At 42.6% G+C, this 10715-nt stretch overlaps 1 non-coding gene across 1 annotated transcript; it reads right to left on the reverse strand.

The window, feature by feature from the left end:
- Positions 1–6365: 6365 nt before the first annotated feature.
- TRNAR-UCG lies at positions 6366–6450 on the reverse strand. Its single transcript has one exon. It is a non-coding gene; the product is annotated as a tRNA-Arg (tRNA).
- Between the last annotated feature and the right edge of the window lie 4265 nt (positions 6451–10715).

Raw genomic sequence — 10715 nt, forward strand, 5'->3', positions numbered from 1 at the left:
AACAATTTATAAAGTCATGTGGCATCATATGTTATTTCTAATTGATGAATTCTTGGCTGTCACTCAGTCTAACCCGATTTAATTTTTCTTTTATGTGCTGGCAGTTACCTTCTAAAAATAGTCTTAAATTAAAGTTATGGATATAAACAGTTTCAGCTTAGCAGGCGTTGGTATATTACTAATTTATGATTTTCATATTAATTTGAACCTAAAAGCTTTTTTCATGATTGAATTCATATTAATAGCTCAAGCTTTATTAAAAAGCATCTTTTGCAACAGGTAAATCATATTTGTCTGTCACATACTATATCCAAATAACAGATTATATATATATATATATATATATATATATACAATAGATATTATTTATATGCAAAGTCTGATATATATGAAGTCTGATATATATCAGACTTCAACTTCTTCCAACTTCTGAACACCTATTGTTGATTCTAAATACAGCAAAGCCTTGGATTCTGAGTAACTTGTTCTGCGAGTGTTCCATACGCCCAGCAAACATTTCTAATACATTTTAACTTGATAAACGAGTGATGTCTTGCAGTACGGGTAGCAGGCAACACCGAATGTCACGTGATCACAAGTAAGCCAATGGTGCTTGAAATTCCCTCGGCTCTACGAATGCTTTGGGTGACCAGTGTGTTTCTGGAATGAATTATGCTCAGAAACCCAAGTTTTACTGCAATTCTGTCATCACAAAAAAAAAAAAAAAAAACACTGTAAGGATAAAATTAATATATAATGTAAAGGTTAATTCTATATGGTTTTTAAATCATTTTGTATATATCATGTATAAGTGTAATTATTTAAATGTAATTATTGGGCTGAGAAGGACGTCAGCTAGCAGTAATTAAATGGTATACACGGTACACAAGGGGCTGTTTCCCCGAATTCCTGGACGACCGAGGGGCAGGTAATCAAGATGAGGAAGTAGAAGGGCAAAATCCAAGATGGAGGCTCCTTTCTAAGTCCCCCTTGTCTGATTCAGACCCCACGCCCCTTTCTCATCCCTGAAACCATCCTGACTGGTTTGACTCAGCTCTGTGGAGTTGTCACCCACAGGAAACTGGGGTCCACCTTAATGAGTGCTTTCAATATGGAAACAGCTGCACTGTAGACGTGGGTTCTACCCCCCTGATGACATCAGGGAAGCCTGCATCCCTCATAATCGTCTCTCAGTTTACATCTGATGTGCAGGTGGCCTGCTGACCTGTGGTCTTTATTTCATCCCAGCCTCCTCCCTTGCTGATCTGTAAACTCCCACTCCAGCAGGGAGGACCTTGTCCCCACGCTCGCCATCCACTTACTCAATTCTCATTTCCAGTGTATGCGCGTGCTGGCTTAACAACCGTAGGAGTGCCTGAGTGGCTCAATTGGTTAAGCGTCCAACTTCGGCTCAGGGCATGATCTCACAGTTCTCAGGTCGTGATCTCACAGTTTGTGAGTTCGAGCCCGGGGTCGACAGCTGTGCTGTGCTGACAGCTCAGAGCCTGGAACCTGCTTCGGATTCTCTGTCTCCCTCTCTCTGCCCCTCCCCTGCTCACACTCTCTCTCTCTCAAAAATAAGTAAACATTAAAAAAACAAAATTAAGAACTGTTAGCCCAGACCCCAGTGAGCAGAAAACACAAGCAACTTCTCAGCCAGAGTCCAGCGCCTTCAGAGGGTCCCCTTTGATTTCAGTCTTGTAGATGCCGCTCATTGTCAAAGTCCCACCCCTTCTCTCCACCTCTATGGCTCTAACCTTAAATCCGCTGCACCTTACTTTTTCTAGTCCTCTTTGATATTCTAATTGTGCCTATGCCTGTGTACTTTACCGTCCATTTTCAGCATGGCAAAAAGGGGACTTTCTAGGACACTAGTCAGGTGTGGCACTCCCCTACTGAATACATTCCAGTATATTCTAGAGCACTGGAATAAATCCCAAACCCCTTACCAGGGACCGTAATGCCCAGTGTAGTCTAGCCCCTCAATACTTCTCTGACTGTAGCCCCTAAAAGATTCATCACGCGTCAGTCCCATAGGCCTTTCTCTATGGTTCTCCTAGATGACACAAAGCCCTTTCCCTCATCTGTGACTTTGCAGTCTATATTAAACTGCTTGTATCAGCCCCCTCAACCTAGACATTTACATGAGTTTTCCTACTGTTCGTGGTTCAGGTCAGCTGCCATCATTTTGCAGAAGTCTCTTCTGGTCAGTTTACCTACAATAACTCCATCCTTGCCTTCTACTCTTCTGTACCCTTTCACGGTTTAATTTCTTCCAGTTACTGTTGCTACTCTAAACTAGCAGAATGAGAGCAGAAGGCCTAGCTCTGTGATTCACCTTTCCGTCCACAGTACCTAAAATAACACTTAACATACAGTGGAGACTCCATAAACTACATATTGGATAAATGATTTCATTATTGAATGAGTAAATGCTCAAATTGGCCTCGGGTGGGAAATTCTGATTTCCTAAGAAGTGGGATTCAGAGTCTTTATCTGAAATGCCTATTAACTTTTTAGGAAAGGTCCTACAACTCAGATAGAACTTCTAGTACTCCAAGAATAAACACAAAGCTGCTTGTACATACATCTTGAATTGATCGACATTCACGTCAGTGATTAGGACTTGCCTGTTTGGAAAAAGAGAGGCAGGCCACGGATCAGCAGGGAGGAAGTAACATGGCCTGAAGTTAAAAGTATGGGGAAGCTGGAAACTCAGCCCTGTACGATGTTAGAAGTTCTTTCTCTTCCTTGGTTTTGAAGTGAACTGCCCTGAGTTAGGGCAGCATTCGTGAAAGGGAGAACCAGGGAAAAAAGGAAAGAGACACGGAGAGAAGAGAGCACCAGAAGTTTGCTGCAAACCTGCACTGTGAGCTTCGGCTTCCTAAGTAGGAAGGCTGGTGGGCACAATGGCACACTTTGTGCATTCCTTCCAAGGTCTGGCAAAGCCTAAGTTCTGAAGGGTCGAGAAAGATAAGGCCAAGTAAAGTCCGATGAGGTCATTTCTTTAAATTTTGGCATGCTCCTGGAGGGCTGATTAAATCCCATGGCATAATTTAGTTAAATGAAGCTGCAAGGTTGAAAAATGCCGTGGCAGAATCGAAAGCACTCTAAAAATATAAAGCAGATGCCCCATTGTCCGCGACCTAGCACAAAATGCAACTCTGAAGGACCAGAGACAAGAGACACAAACAGTAGTCTGGTGTTGCAAGCGAGTGCTCTCGGTTTTCTCCGAAGTACTAAGTGCAATGTGACGTTGTGGGTCGGCATGCAGAGCAAGGAGAGTCTGATGAGACGGGGAACAGCATTCTTCTGCAGCAGCAAAGACCAGTTTATAAAAACAATCTACAGAGAAGATGAACAGTGGTCAAGTCAAAGAGACACGAATGCTGGCTACAGTGGGGTAGAACGTCACAGGTGTGGGGGAGCCAGGTAAGTATGGGGACACCTGGGCAAGGGGTGTGTCAGACATAGTGCAGACTGCCACTTGGAACAAGACTGGGCAGTGGCACTGACATTTACTGAGCACACGGTATGCTCAGGGCCTTTTCCGGTTACGTTCACATGCATGTTCTTTGTATGTAACGTAACTGCTGAAGATCTATGTGCTATGAGATATCAGGGATCCACAGTGTATTATAACGAAGAGTGTGCTTACTGCAAGACTGGTCATCTGGCACCACGATTGGGGGCACAGTGAGAAACAAACCGCTGTTTAATGGGCTTCTCCAAATCTGAGGGAGCTGGCCAGAAAACACCAAATCCAGCCTTTCTCTCTACATAGATCACGTATTTCAATGAGGTAGAGATACGGAAAGGGTCTCCATAGGAAGACAATTCAGACAGTCTCACAGCCCAGAATCGGTAAGGAGGATCTTTGCCATCAACTTGATAAATATTTCGCTCATCACCACCTTATAGAAGTGCAAGTTGAATTCAAATAACTTGTCATCTGCAGCATAAGGGAAGTGCGAGGGCTTGTAAATAATATCTGGGGGCTTAGATTAGATGGTGAAATGGTACATTTCAGGCCCTAATTTTTTATTAAAATCATCAATCACTTTTTACTAATGGGCTCAGTGAATTATTGACTGGGCTTGAAATTAGTTACTATCATTATGAGGGAAGATAATCTGAAGATAGAGAAATTCAACACGTACCTATTCATTTTCTGTTATCTCACGTTCAAAAATATGAATAAATCTTAAGACCAGTGCCCTTATGGAAGAGACCCCAGAGGGCCCCCTTACCCTCATCCCACGGGAGGGCACAGTAGTGAGTCGGCAGCCTGCGAGTCAATGAGAAGAGGGTCCTTCTCTTGTCCCGTGTTGCAGCGAGCTATCAGTGACCGTGCAGATAAGCACTGAAATGCAGGAAGGCCACCTGATTGAACCACACATGAACAGGCCATCTGCCCAAGCCCAATGCCTTCTGCCCCCTAAGTTGTTACACGAGAGAGAAGCCAGCTTCTTTCTAGCTTGTGGCACGTACTTTGGAGACTTTTTGCCTTCTTAGTTGAGTCTATGCCCTAATACAATTATCTAACATTTCTGAGAATTCCACTCGTATGGAACTAACACATCATTCCCTACCGTGTGCTAGAATTTTGGATGTATATCACCGATTTTCTTACCAGACTATAAAACACAGATCGGGATACTTATCCGATTAACTACGTAATGAATGGATCTGAGAGTAGTGACACCAGTAAGCTCAGCAAATGTTAATTTACGTGTATGCAAAGTAAATGTTTGGGCGTCTTGTGAGGTGTCCTTCCCTGAAGATCTAAGGTGACATTTACCCTCGCCTGAACTTATAATAACGAAAACAGAAGCTTCATCACCATCTATTTATCCAGAGTGGCCACTGTTTGGAAAGGATGTGTTTAAATGCATTGTAATGTACAGAATGTATGTCTATTTTGTACCCTGAGCTCTGGGATTTCTCCTTAAATCCATAAAAGTACAAAGAGACATCAAAATTTCATTGAGAACTACCTTTAACAGCACACAAAGAATATCCTATCAATATGCATGTAGGTGCCTATCTGTGTCTCCTTTGCAAACTTAGACGACTAGACTATATCCAAAAAAGATGAAATTATTCTTATACACTTTGATTTAGTTTTATGCATTAGATGGTATGCATGCCCAACTGCTTAAAAATAGTTTAGAAATTCAATTTCTCATATACAACTAGTTAAAAGTGTGCTTTTGGGGGGCAGCCTGAGTGGGTCAGTTGGTTAAACATCTGACTCTTGATTTTGGCTCAGGCGGGTCATGATCCCGTGGTTTGCAGGATCCAGCCCCACATCGGGCTCTGTACTGACAGTATGGAGGCTGCTTGGGATTTTCTCTCTCCCTCTCTCTCTGCCCCGCCTCTGCTCTCTCTCTCTCTCTCTTTTTTGCTCTGTGTCAAAATAAATCAATAAACTTGAAAAAAGAAGACTTTTCTGATTCAGTACCTGAATAAAACAAGTTTGGAAAATAAAATCACTTAACTTGAATACATGGATGGATATATATATATATATATATATATATATATATATATAACTCAAACACAATTTTCATAACACTATTGTTGGCCTCTAGAAAGACTCCAATTTTTTTCTCCTATAACCTTCCTGAAGTCAAAAAAAGAATCCCTCTTTAAAAAAATAAATAAAAAATCCCTCTTTATAATTACAAATTTTACAACCCTATTAGTTGACCTAATACATATTCTAAATTCTCCAAGCATTCCAAAATCAGATCAACTTTGTGAAGAGAAAAATGTTAATGCTATCAAATACTTATATACAGTATCTCATATAATAAACATCAAAGTCCGCTTATATGCAATAACCTTAAGATTGTAATATAAAATGCTAATCAAAATATTAAGACAGAACAAATTTAATGTAATTTTAGCTACCACCAAAATAAATACTGAAATTTTAAATATCCCTGTGTATTCATTGGAAGTGAGAATATGGTGTCATATACAACTGATAGGCTGGGATATTTTATGTCTAAATAAATAAGCCTCTTTAGGAGGGAAGTGGTCGATAAAGGTTATTTGAACCTCAAATGATGAAATGAAAAAAAAGCCAGGATGAACTGAAAAGGTGTGATTTTTTTTTTTTACTATAACCAGTTATATAAACATAGTAAAGTAGTAAGTAGTACATGTAGTAAAAGAGTAAAATATAGGTTATACAAATAAAGTAAAAGAGTTAATGAATAGTATTTGAGCTTTTTAATTTTTTTTAACATTTATTTATTTTTGAGACAGAGAGAGACAGAGCATGAACGGGGGAGGGGCAGAGAGAGAGGGAGACACAGAATCGGAAACAGGCTCCAGGCTCTGAGCCATCAGCCCAGAGCCCGACGCGGGGCTCGAACTCACGGACCGCGAGATCGCGACCTGAGCCGAAGTCAGACGCTCAACCGACTGAGCCACCCAGGCGCCCCTGAGATTTTAAATAAATATTTTGCACGCAAATATGTGTCCTCATTCTGCCTAGAATATCACCCCCCGCCAAAAGGCTCACTTTCTAGACCTTACAGATTCTCTTTTGTGAAAATACTCTTCAGTCATGGGGTCTCTGGGTTTACTGGGGAATTGCTCATTACTTCTGTAATTATTTGTATTATTTGCAAAAGCAGCAGCCGAGGCTTTAGAAGACACCCACCAAGGAGAAGGACATCTGAGAAGCAGTGAGGGCTTCTGCCCAGATAAATGAGAAGGAGAAGCAGAGGCAAGGAGCGAGGCTTCCTAGCTGACCTAGATGTGGCAGGTGGGGAGGCTGACGAAGGAAAGCCAGTCCCCTGCCAGTAGCCCCACCAAGACCGCAGCATCCGGGGTTACGGGTGAGGGAATTCCAGAAACACCCACTCCTCCATAAGGAAATCCAGATAAAAATTTACCCCTGGCATCACAGCCATTCACGTTATTCCTTTTGCCTGGGACCGCACAGGGCAGGAGATAAAAATGGGGGGCGTGGGGCAAAGGCAGACACCACAAAGGCACCCGTCATTAATCGCTTAGGGGACTAGACAGAAAGAAAAGACAGAAACGGCTCTCTCGGTTTGTTTCACGTTTGCAATAACGACACACTATATAGATTTCCTGTTGAAGGTGTGGAGGAAAGAGGTAAGTTTCTACTGGGTAAGGAAAGTAACATCGAAACTGAGATCCATAATACCCACTGTGGCATAGTTACGAGGTGCAAAATGCCGTCCACAACCATTTTTGTACGGCGTCCTCTTTGTGGCTTTGCTGTGCACATAAACACCCAGGAGGGGCTTCAGCAGGCTCAAGCGCTCACCCCCAGTGCATCCCCAGACGACGGAGAACCCCTCCATCGCAGTTCACCTGCAGGAGCGAGCGCCGTCAGGAACCCGGCGCCCGTCTTCAGCGTGAAGTCACTCTGTTCTACACGTGTGCGGAGCCCTGTCTGCCCAGGCAGGTGCGCCTTTATCATAGGGACTCAACCCGGAAGTGTCGCAAATTAAAAGGGACAGAAAGTAGAAGGAAAAATGGCCCTGCTAAAGCACAGACATGATTAAATCAGCTGTATCACATCCCTCCGATCGGCGAGGCTTATTTATATATAGCTCCCTAAACACCTGTAGAAGAAACCAGGCGTTTGCAAAGGGGTTGGTATCGAATGGAAAAAAAAAAATGCAAAGCAGAGAAGAGAGGTCAACCAGTAGTAAAGGCAGGCTGTGGAGTAAGGCCGTTTGGACACTTGACCTCCGTAAACAAGTACTCTGCTTCCTGGGACTAGCACCTGTTTACCAAACAGATTCTTAGAGGGGAAAACAGTACGCCAGGCTGTTTCTTAACAGTGTGAGTGTCCTTTTAGATTTCCAATGATCTCAGCCTTTGTTCCTTAGCAAGTAATTATTCTCACGACCCACCTACCTCTCTGGGGGTTCAGTATCTGAAAAATAGTGATTTGTTTTGATGCTGGTTATCAGTTTGCTAATCAAATTTATTTTTGAGAGAGAGAGAGGGAGGGAGAGAGAGAGGGGGAGTGCACAAGCAGGGGAGGGGCAGAGAGAGAGAGGGGAACAGAGGATTCAAAGTGGGCTCTGCACCGACAGCAGCAAACCCGATGCGGGGCTTGAACTCACGAACCCCGAGATCGTGACCTGAGCCGAAGTTTGATGCTCGGCGGACTGAGCCACCCAGGTGCCCCTAATTCCATTTATTTTAAACAGCACTTTGCTTTAGAAGAAATACAGACTGTGTATTAAGAGGTCAGTTTTTCCATGACTTGAAAACTTCTGGGTGTACTGGTAAAGTTACTAAATAAATGAATTACTCATTAATGGCTAATAGAGATCCTTAATCATCATTAATCATCTGAGTCAGAGGATGTAAGGACACTGCTGAAGTGTCTGGGAGCTCCCAGTCTGGCGGGAGGGAAGCAGTTGGATAGGGAGAACCGGGAGCATGACCGCCTCGACAGATACCCGGGCCAGGAGAACAATCTAGCACATACAGCACGGGGACAGCCAAGGGGTCCAGGAAGACCCGTCCTGCATGCAGGGTGCAAACTGCCAAGTGGCTGGGCTGAGGGCCGGTCCATGCACTTCCAATTCCTCAGAGTGACTGTGATACACACTGCCATAGGACGACCGTTGGCAAGATGAAGGCATCTCATGCGGGTACTTCTAAATAGCACACCCCAGGGTGGAAAGCAGTGGAACATTTGTCACTTGTAATTCTTTTTTCTTTAGCAGTCGAACTAAACAAATATTCTACAAGTTTCCTAAGAATGAAAACACATACACTACAAGTAAATGAAGAGTAGCAAATGCATTCTGAACGGAAGGGTCATTTAAAATCACCTCTTGCGTCGCTATAAACATTATTGAAAGCAGCCACCTCCTGAAACATATTCCCTTCAGATGTTATGTAATGCATCGTGGACCCGACCTTCAATCTCCAGAAGGAGCGCTTTTCAGATTTAGACGGAGTACTTGTACACAGAAGTGTACTTTCTTGTGTGAGATCAATGATGCCACAATCACACAGGTTGCCATTAGGTTTGATCAATGTGGTCACATCCTATACAAACAAGGCTATCTTTGGATGTAACATCTAAATATTCACTGCCGATATCTGTAGGCATCATAGATACGGGATTTGTCCATGCTTTGTGGACTGGAATTCTATCAGCCATATGAAATGAAAATGTATATATACACATGCACATTTATACATATATAGTACTAAAGAGCAAAACGCTACAATGTTATCAGTTATGAAAACTGACCATTTTAAGAGCTATTGGCAATATTCAACTAGATAAAGAAATAAGGTAATAGGTAATCCACACACATATGAAGAGATAATTTTAAAAATGATATACAGAGCCAATACATGTTGATTAAAATGTAAATAATATTAAGTTAAATAATCATATGGATTATGGTATATAAAGTCCTTAAAATAATGGCTGGCACAAGGCATGGGCTATACAAGTATCTGTTAAGTAAAAATAAGACTGTTGTGCCACACTCTTTTTTTTTTTTTTTTTTACAGTTTATTTATTTTGAGAGAAAGCAATGCATGTGCCAGAGCAGGGGAGAGGCAGAGAGAGGGGGAGAAAGAGAATCCCAAGCAGACTCTGCACTGTCAGCACAAAGCCCAATGTGGGGCTTGAACTCACAAACCGTGAGATCATGACCTGAGCTGAAATCAAGAGTCGGACGCTTAAGTGACTGTGCCACTCAGGCGCCCCAACCACGTTTTCTTTTTTTTTTTTTTTAATGTTTATTTATCTTTGAGAGAGACAGAGACAGAGCGTGAGCAGGGGTGGGGCAGAGAGAGAGGGAGACACAGGATCTGAAGCAGGCTCCAGGCTCCGAGCTGTCGGCACAGAGCCCGACACGGGGCTTAAACCCAAGAACCTTCAGATCATGACCTGAGCTGAAGTCAGATGCCCAACCGACCGGGCCACCCAGGCGACCCCCAACCACATTCTTAATATAAAACAAGATGCTATTTGAGAGCCACTCATTGAACAAATATGTAATGGCACTTACCAAAGTGCCACACACTTTTCTAGATCCTTGTGACTCATCAGTGAACATAACAGGCTACCCTTCTGAGCCTACATTCTACCCGGGAGAGCTAGACAGAATAAATCATCAGCATGTAAGCTATTCACTCTGTTCACTAAGTGGCCTTTTTTTTTTTTTTAAGCTACACATAATATTTATTTCATTCCAATTAGACATAAATCTTTCAAGAAAGGACTCATCTGAGAGTATTTCGTATCTTGAAAGAATGAATCAGAAAGAGAACGCTGCCACACCAGCATCTCACGGTAGGGAAAATACCAAATCATGTACCGTGATGCAGATGATAAATCATCTTGGACCCAGACTTAATAAAGCCAGAAAGCATTAAAAAAAAAAAAGATAGCGCATGTTAGAAAAATGGAGGCACCTAAAAAACCATCCGGTGCCTCAAGTGACGTCAGCTGACAACCTGCTGTCCTGAGCACCAAAAATGCGAAGCATGAATCTTCGAAGCTCGCCAGCACTAATGATGCTGGAAATTTATGATCTCTGCATTGAATATGAAGTTCAGTGACGACCAGTAGTGAAAAGTCAGCAAATAGTAAAAAGTGTTTACAACATCTGGATTTATTCTGATTCCCAGAGGTCACTCCATGGCGGTGGCCACGATTGTCCCCAGCCTGCCCTGTCGGA

Source organism: Lynx canadensis, chromosome B1 (assembly GCF_007474595.2).
Source record: "Lynx canadensis isolate LIC74 chromosome B1, mLynCan4.pri.v2, whole genome shotgun sequence".
Lineage (NCBI taxonomy): Eukaryota > Metazoa > Chordata > Mammalia > Carnivora > Felidae > Lynx > Lynx canadensis.